General features: G+C 34.5%; 1 pseudogene; it reads right to left on the bottom strand.

Moving 5' to 3' along the window:
* Positions 1-1,190: 1,190 nt before the first annotated feature.
* On the bottom strand, positions 1,191-3,960 carry LOC125101615 (collagen alpha-2(I) chain-like; annotated as a pseudogene).
* Between the last annotated feature and the right edge of the window lie 5,809 nt (positions 3,961-9,769).

The raw sequence follows: 9,769 nt of genomic DNA, 5'->3' as shown, positions 1-9,769 counted from the left end.
CTAAAAGAATTTGATGAAGATTAGATTAATAAAGAAAGATGCCAAAACGACTTGGGATATTTTTTTTTACCATTATCAGCAAATTTAATGATGTGATAATCTTACCAAAATTTACAAATGTACTATATATTTATAGAATTACCTTCAGATAGTTTCAGTGCAAAGATATACATATAGTACATTGTGATAATTATTTGTAAAAACAGGAGATGGCATAAGTAAAAAATTTTTAAAAAGACACACAAGGCAGAGTTTCCATGGACACTTCCAACTATACGTGAACCAGGAAAATATATACATATTTTTTTAACTAAAGTACTGAATGTTAACTTTTCTTCATGTTTGTAAAAAAATATATGTGCAAAGTGTGTTTCTAATTATTCCCTACAGAGCTGGCATAGCTATACCTCAGAGTCTTCTCTAACAAGGTTTGCAGTGTCTGTAAAACTGTCTTCCGTTGGCATTGGGTCTCAGAGAACTTTTAGCAGGGAGAGAAGGTGTTGGAGGTAAAGCCACAGCCTCACTGTCCTCCTGTTTATTCTCCATCTCCGCATAGATTGGATTTTCAAAGTTGATGGTTGGTTTGAGTTTTCATATGAATATATTCCATTTTGTTGCCTGAGTTCCATTAACACTGGGGAAGTTGGCTTGTGTCTGGAGCTAATTCAGAAGCGTTTATGGGACTACCGTAATTCTGGTTATCCACATATCCAGATACAGTCACCTGAGTTGGCTGAACCACTTTGACATCACTGTCCCTGGATGAATACATCGGTTTTACAAATATTAGGGACTGCCTCCCCATCTCCATGGCAAAGTTTTCACTCATCACCATTTAGGGGTCAATAGCAGACATTTTTTTTGATGTTCATGGATTTTATTTTATTTTTCAATTTTTATTTTTGTTCTCATACAAAGGTTGACATTTTCTACAATAGATATGAGTGTTGAAAAAAAAATTCCAAATCTTTTTTTTTTTTTTTTTTGAGTGGGAGGGAGGGAATGAATGAAATTGTATTGCACTATGCTCTGGGCAATCCTTCTCCTTCTCTTTTGCCCATGATTTAATCAAGTAGATATGCAGAGGAAATGGAAGGACTCAGCTCTCAGTTTAAAAAAAGCAGAAAAGGAAATGGCAAAGAGAGAAAGTTTTTTTCAGATTTCTTTTATTTTAATTTTTTTTTTTTTTAAATTTAGATTGGGTTCATTTATTTGAAACAGACTGGGTCAATGTCCACCCTGAATTCTTGGTCAGCACCACTGATGTCCAAAAGTGCAATATGAAGGATAGGCAGGAGGGATGAGTTATTTGTTTTGTATTCAATAATTGTCTTTCTCTATTCACTTGTCTTTTTAGAGCAGTGGTCTATAAGAACACTGTAGGTGAACTTGCTGTTGCCCTCAGCAACCAGGTCAACATTATTGGAGCCTTACAGAATGACAGCCTTTTTCAGATTGCCAGTCTCCTCATCCATGTAGACAATGCTGTTCTTGCAGTGGCAGGTGAGGTTTTGAGACAGTTGGCCAGCAGAAGCATGCGAGTTGAGTGGCCATTTCCTTGGTGGTTACTCCTTCAACATTATATTCAAACTGGGTACCACCACTGATAGTTGCTCCTAACCAGTTGTGCTTCTTGACCTTGAAATTTCTGTACCAGTTTTGGGCTGGGATGTTTTCAGGTTGAGCATGGATGCAGGTTTTGCCAGTAGAGAAATCACAGTATACTTTGATAGCATCCGTAGTGCATCCTTGGTTAGGGTCAGTCCAGTAGTAACCACTACTCCACTCTGGGTGGCTGAGTCTCGAGTGCAAGCTGGGTTCTTCCTAGAACCTTCAGGAGTCAGAGGGGTCTTGATCTGGTCACTGAGGAATTTCGGAGTAGTATCAACTTCATAATCCTTGGGTCTAAGAGAAAGTGGTGAGTGAGGCTGGTCAGCCCTATGGAAGTCCCCTTAATAAACAGAATCATAGCTGCCACCACTTGGACCTGGAGGGCCAGTAGGACCGGGGGGGGACCAGTAGGGCCAGCAGGACCTTTACTACCCTGAGAGTCACAGATGCCAGCAGGTCCAACTGTACCAGGATATCCAATGGGAACATCTTTGCCAGCAAGTCTGAAAGGATCCAGAGCCCCTAGGACAGGCAAGACCTGTAGAACCAGGTTCACCTTGATTGCTATGTTGACCAGCAAGATCAGGAAGAATCTTGCAGTCCATTGGGTCTCTTTAAGCTGGGAAGACCTCTGGGCCTCTTGTCAACAGACTCTCCCTTATCAACCTCAAATACTTTGTAGGCCACTAGGACCTCTTGGACCAGCAGCACCGATGGGTCCCACATCACCAGTAGGACCAAGTTCATCATGGTTTCCATGTTTGCCAGTGGGATCCACAGAGCCATGAAGACCAGGTGCACCCACAGTGCCAACAGGACCAATGTTGCCAGGGTAACCATGTTCTCCCTTGTGTCCGGGTTGACCATCCTGGCCTGGGGAACCATTCACAGCAGAAAATTTCAGACAACTCCAACCTTGATCTAGGAAACATATGTGTAAAATAGCACCTCCTACTCTTAAGAAATCAAGTCCTTATTAATAAACTGGAAGATCACAAATATTTTGTCTATAATTTAACTAAAATAATTGATAAAGATTAGATTAATATAGAAAGAAGCCAAGAATGACTTGGGATTAAATTTCAATGATAAAAATAAGTAATACTCTCCCTAAATAACCTACTGTGTATTTCCCCTAGTTATAGAGATGTATAATTTAGCTTCTAGCTTCCCAAAGCCTATTGTTTGTTCTGTTCTATCTCTTCTTTGACACCTTTGCTCTATTCTTCAGCCCTTATCTGTTTCTTTCTGTAAAACCATACAAAAAATTTTAATGGCTACCTTGTATTTGTCACTCTTATTTCAGCCTTTTGGGGTTTTTTTTTTTTTGCTTTTTTGCCCAGCCAGGTATAAACTTCTTTAAAACAAAGAGGAAATCATATATCTTCCTCCTCCTCAGAGTATTGAACAAAAAATAGGTACCCAATAAATTTTGTTGATTATCATTCATATATTAAAGATTCATCAGAACTAATTGTTTTCTGATGCTAATATATCACTGTCTCACTGTCTGATAACACAGGAGAATAATGTAAAGTATGAAAGTAAATTATTAGAAGCAGATGAACCCTGACTAAAGGATTTTTAAAGTAAATTTTTACCATATATTCATGTATTAAAAAAAGAAATGCTAAACATGAAAATAACTTTCAAAGAGCACAGCAGGTGTTAGATAAACACGGAGGGTTGAACACAACAATTAACAACAAAAAAAAGGAAGCATAACTAATAAGAAAAGCAAAAGATGTCTCTATAGGGTATGCCCATTTTCAGATTAACAGAGTAAATTCCTCAAAAATAGCACTCTCAATAATCATTTTCTGTGGAAAATAAACAGGTGTGAGCTGAGTCACATTTGCATGCCCATGTGATTTTATATATTTTACATCTGTCTACATAGACTGGGCAATTTATTTAATCAGCTTAAAATTTAAGATTTTATTGTAATCACTCTAAAGATTCTTAAATAGTTATTATATTTCATTGAATAAGACTATTTAACATCATTCATACATTTTTCCTATCAGTCACTAAATACCTCGGTTATTCTTTCCTTTGAGCAATCTTTGTTACTATGCATTTCTCTTCCCACACCCTTAAACATTGCTAAGACTTCTTTCTATTATCTTTGAACAAATGCCATTTCCTTTCAGCCTTTGTTACATAATTTCTGCTAGCTGAAGTATTGCCCAATTGATCTGCTTAAAATAACTTTCATCCTGTTAGCAACACTCCCAAATCCCCTCATACATACGCACATAGGTCTTATGTTGATTCTTTCTCACCTATTGCAGTGCATTTTTGTACTTTGGCTTGACTTGCAAAGCTCTTGATAACATAATATTTCATAACTGCTCTAACTTTATTTTTTACTGTCCCAATGTAATACACTATGAACATGTCATGATTCTTTCCACTTCTGTGAATTTATTCAAGTACTTTCTTTTTTTATATATAGATTGTTCTTTAGGGTCCATTTCAATTTTGTGATGCTGGTTATGCCTACATTGGCTTTCAGTGATCTTTAACTACTGTGAATAATGACCATACTTATATCTAACAGACACAATTTTATATTTATTTGTGGACTTGTGGTTTTGTACATTTTTCTGCTGTTTAATCATATTATCTATTTTTGTTTATATTATATATTTTTCAAAGATAAGTATATTTTCTTATTCTTATTAAAATAGTGTTGGTCACATATTATATGTTTAATATATGTGATCTAAATTATATCCATCTTCATATTGTTCAACAATAAAGCATTTGATTATGCCTCTTGTGTATACCACTGAGGCAGGAATTATACAGTAATTTATCCTCCCAAACTCTTTACTTCTATAGCTAGCAGAAATCTATTGCCCCTACTGGCAGATAAGACAACATAAAGTTTCCTCTCTAATATCATGTAATATAAAAAATGAAATATCCCAATAAAATTTCCTACTGTAAAAGTGCTAAAACTCCATATTTAAAGCCAGTTAAATATATAACTAAGTATCAAAAGGATAGGATTCATAAGGATATATCTGAGAAAGGACTGTTGTCTAGGATGTTATATGAACACCTAGAACTCAACAATAAAAAGCAAACAATCTAATAAAAATAAATGAGCGGGGTGCCTGGTTTGCTCAGTGGGTTAAAGCCTCTGCCTTCGGCTCAGGTCATGATCCCAGGGTCCTGGGATTGAGCCCCACATCAGCCTCTCTGCTCAGCAGGGAGCCTGCTTCCTCCTCTCTCTCTCTGCCTGCCTCTCTGCCTACTTGTAATCTCTGTCTGTCAAATAAAAAAATAAAATCTTTAAAAAAATAAAAAATAAAATAAAAATAAATGAACAATAGAAATGAACAGACACTTGGCATGCAAATGGCCAAAAAGCACATGAAAAACTGATAAGCATGATTAGTCATCAGAAAAGTGAAAATTATAATCTAAATGAGATATCCCTATACAATTATCACAATGATTGAAAATGAAAATATTTTTAACACTAAATATTGGTGAAAATATGAAATATATTTTTATGGTGGGAATACAATGTGTGTAACCACTTTGAAAGATCTTGCAGCCTTTTAAAAACTGAATATGCCCCATCCTATTATCTAGCTATGCCAACATCATCAGTTTACCTAAAAATTGAAAATATTTCATTCAAAAGATATATATATATATATATTTATTTATTTATTTATTTATAGTAGCTTTAATCATAATATCCAAAAGCTATTTTTTATTAAAAAGTCCTGGTGTACCTCAACATGAGAGTGGATAAACAAATAGTATAGATTCATACAACAGAAAACTACTCAGCAATAAAATAAAACAAATCCCCAAAACATGCAACAACACAAATGAATCTCAAAAACATGCTGAATGAAAGAAACCTTATACAAAAGACCAAATATCATTAAAAAATCCATTTTGTGGCATTTCAGAACAAATATAATCTATTTTGAAAGAAAAAGGGATAAAAAGTGATTGTCTCTGGAGGTGGAAATGGAGGCAAATACTGATTGCAAAGAGGAATGAGAAAACTTTCTGTGCAGATGTTTATATTTGGTATCTTAATAACAGGATGCATTACATAGATACCTGCATTTGTTAAAACTCACTTAAAATTTGTGCAAGTTGCTGTATGTAAAATTTACAATTAAAATACAACTATAAACAAATATTGAACTTTATTTAATGGTATGCACCCTGATGTATTTAAGGCAGAAGTATAGAAATGTCAACAATGTAGTTTTAAATTAAAAGTAAGACCCTTTATGGATGTTGAAATGATTAGATACATGACAAAACAAGCCTACTAAGTTGTTAATAGTTGGATGTAGATGGTGGGTACATGAATATTAACTGTAAATTTCTTTTAAATTTAGCCTATGTTTATATGTTAATATACCATAGAGACCAAACATGAATCTAAAGCATCAACTTGGAGAAGTAAGAATGTACATCTAAGTTTGGTGTCTGTCCTAAGAGAACCTTCTAAACCTAGGAACCTGAGGCTTTCATTTTACAAATGAGAAGATTGACAGCAGAAAAACCCCTTAGCATATACAAAATGTGGGCGGTGAAGAGGAACATGTGCTACAGTGTCAGTGACAATATGAATTAGAATAAAAAGAAAAATGTAAGGTTGCACAAAGGGACTGGTGAGAAAAATTAAATGCTTTGACATTAATTTATGTGAAGGAAGAAGAATTTCTGAAAATTCAAAATAACAAAGTGACTCTATAATAGGATGAGGCTCAAATTTATACTATCTACATCATCTGAAACCCATACAGATATTAATGAAAGACCAATGAAGTTAGAGCATGACTTTGTTTATGGACATCCAGCATGAATTAAAAAAAAAAAGTTTTAGGCATTGAGGTTGATGAACAATAAGATGCTAAAAACTACCAGGTCAAGACACAGGAAATGGTAGAACTCAGAGATCTAAAAAAGTGAGCCTAGCATTTGTGACTATTTTACTGTGAGTTAGGAAGATGAATTTGAATTTTATAGTTTGGCAATGGTAACCCTTCTCCAAAATATCTTGTGCCTTAGGTTTCATCCCTGTGGACTACACAAGTAAATAATGTCTTGTATAAAATGCAGCTTACCTTCATGTCATCTGAATGAGCCAGAAGGTCTCAATTCCAGAAATAATATTGAGGTAATATGAATAAGTAGTGTTTCCAGTGACCTGGAAAATCAAATGAAAATGTCTGAATAGAAATAACATCATTTTAAGACTCAAAAAATTTTTTTAATTAAAAACCACAAAATTGATAAAAAATAACCAGGTACACAAGGCTTTTTGTTTGTTTTTAAATTACTGATTTCAGGTTTCCAACTAGGATTTATAAAACTAAAAAAGCATTACTTTCACCCTAACTACAAGAAATGCTTGAAATCTACAATTTCACAATTTTTCTTGAATCCATCAGACAACAAAGTTTTCAAGGCAAACACCTGGACTGAAATATAAGAAAAGATAGAAAATGAGCATTGGCTTACCTGTGACAGAGTTTGGAAGAAAGAGACACTAATCATGACATAGATGGACAATAAACATAAGTGGATAGCTAAACTTTTCAGTGAATTACTGAAGGCCAAATGTGGGATAACATGAGAGTAGAATTCCTTGGAGTCGAAGACACAAAGTAGTTAATAATTATTTATGGTTTTTCCCTATGGCTCACCACCAGGTGCTCACAAGGGAGGGACTGGAGAAAGGTTCTTTTTGTGACCTGACCTGGAGAAAGGAATCAGCTCCTGCTGTGGGAGAAGCATGAAGTAGTCAGTATTGACACCCTTTACCCAAGAACAAAGCCTTTGGTCACTAAGGAGGAATAGCTGACCCTGTTGCCTCAGAGCACCAATAAAGACTCACTGCAGGTCAAAGTAGGGAATAGAGAAATGTTTTCATCCCCAAGAAAGGGAAAAACCATCTTGGACCCAGACAATTAGAAAATTTTTTAACGTAATTTCATTTTATTTTATTTTTTTATTTTATTTGAATTCAATTAATTAACATATAGTGTATTAATAATTCAGAGGCAGAGTTCAGGGATTCATCAGATTCATATAACACCCAGTGCTTATTACATCACATGACCTTTTAAAGCTAACATTAACAAGTCAGGAAACAACAAATGTTAGCAAGGTTACAGAGAAAGGGGAACACTATTAGGAATCTTTTAATCCTAGGGGCAATTCAGGTACATTAAAAACCCCCACAACTGAGACCCAGGAATATAGGACTTGCATAAGTCTGAAGCTATACCAAGAGAATGAAGGAATCACCCTGCACGTCACCATCAGACTAACAATCACCGAGTAACAAACAACAGTAGTCTATCTCTGGGAGAGGTAGAACATGGAGAGAGACCCTCTCTGAGGATCAACAAACCACAGAGGACTAAAGTTGAAAGTGGAGCAGGATATATTTTGCTGCTTAACTGTAATTCTTTAGAAAAATAAATAGTATTTATCTCAGTTTTTATTGTTTTACACTTGATTTCAGTGTTCAATAAAACAGTAATGAAACATACACAAAAAAAGGTAAAAATATCCCACTGCCCAGAGAAAGAGAGTAAAACAAAACAAAACAATCACACACACACACACACACATACACAACGCACAGATAAGCCATGTGTTGGGACTTTCAGTCAGGGATTTAAAATGACTATGATTGATATGTTGAAGTTTCTAGTGGAAAAGATGAATAACTTGTATGCAGAGATGTGAAATTTCAACAGTGATAGGTAGCATACGATAGGATCAAATAGATATCCTAGAATTATAGCAATATAGTAACAGAAGCAAAGAAAGCCTTTGATGGTTTGTTAAATAAACTTCATATGCCCAGAGAAAAATCATTTGACTTGAAGATAAGGCAATCTAATTTGCAAAATGAAACAAAGTGACAGGAAATAATGAAAAAAAAAAATAATAAAGCACCAAAACCTGTGGGACATTCTCAAATGTTCTAATAGATGGTTAATAGGAATTCAAGATGGAGAAAAGAATGTGAATAAGACAAAAATTAAAAATTAATATCTGACTACAGATTCAAAAATGTCAAAAAATCTTAAGCAAGATAATTTCATAGAATCCCTCTCTCACCCTAAGACAAGGTAAAGAAAAGAAATACACACACGGACACATACCCAACTTCTATAAATATGTTTACATAACTTAAAACCACCTAAAAGAAAAAAATAATGAAGAAAGGCAAAGAATAAAAAGATACATTACATACAAAAAAAAAATAAGAATCACAATAGATGTCCCACCTGAAGTCAAGGGAGTAACTTTGTTCGAGTGCTAAATAAAAAAAAGACAAGGAAAGGAAAGGAAAAGAAAGGAAAGAAAATCTTGCTAATTCAGAACTCTATACCCAGAGAAAATATGAGAAAGACATTTTAAGACAAATAAATACCTACAGAAAATAACTACTAATCTGTACTAAAAGAAATATTAAAGAAAGTTCTTTAGGCAGATGGAGTATGATACCAGAAAAAAAAAAAAAAAAAAAAAAAAAGAAGACAAGCACAAAGAAAAAAGAGCCCAGAAATGGTGAAAATAAGGTAAAATAATAAAAGTCCTTCTTTTTTACTTTAATTTCAATCAGTCTAAAAAAATTGTCTAAGTCAGTGAATATCACTAGATATTTTATGGAGATGCAAAGTAAAGTGAATATTTACTATGAAAAACTTTATGGTCACAAATTCAATAATTTGGATGAAATGATCAAATTCCTTGAAAGATACCAAAGACACCAGACATTATTCAAGTCAGAGTAACTAATCTGTATAGTTTTACAATTAGAACTAATTTGAATTCAGAGTAAAATCAGTAAATACACACAGACACATGCAGATACATTTTTAAGCAAAACATTTCAGTCAGATAGCTTCACTGGTAAGTTCTACCAAATATTTAAGAAGAAAAAATTATTGAATCTACACAAATCCTTCTAGAAAGTAGAAGAGGAGAGAGCACTTTAGTGATCTAGAAGACAAACTGATAGAAAAGAAAGAACAGGGGCGCCTGGGTGGCTCAGTGGATTAGGCCGCTGCCTTCGGCTCAGGTCATGATCTCGGGGTCCTGGGATCGAGTCCCGCATCGGGCTCTCTGCTCAGCAGGGTGCCTGCTT

This window comes from Lutra lutra, chromosome 6, assembly GCF_902655055.1.
Source record: "Lutra lutra chromosome 6, mLutLut1.2, whole genome shotgun sequence".
NCBI classification, from domain to species: Eukaryota; Metazoa; Chordata; class Mammalia; order Carnivora; family Mustelidae; genus Lutra; species Lutra lutra.
Note: the sequence above shows the minus strand (reverse complement) of the source record. Positions and strands in the feature narration are given on the sequence as shown.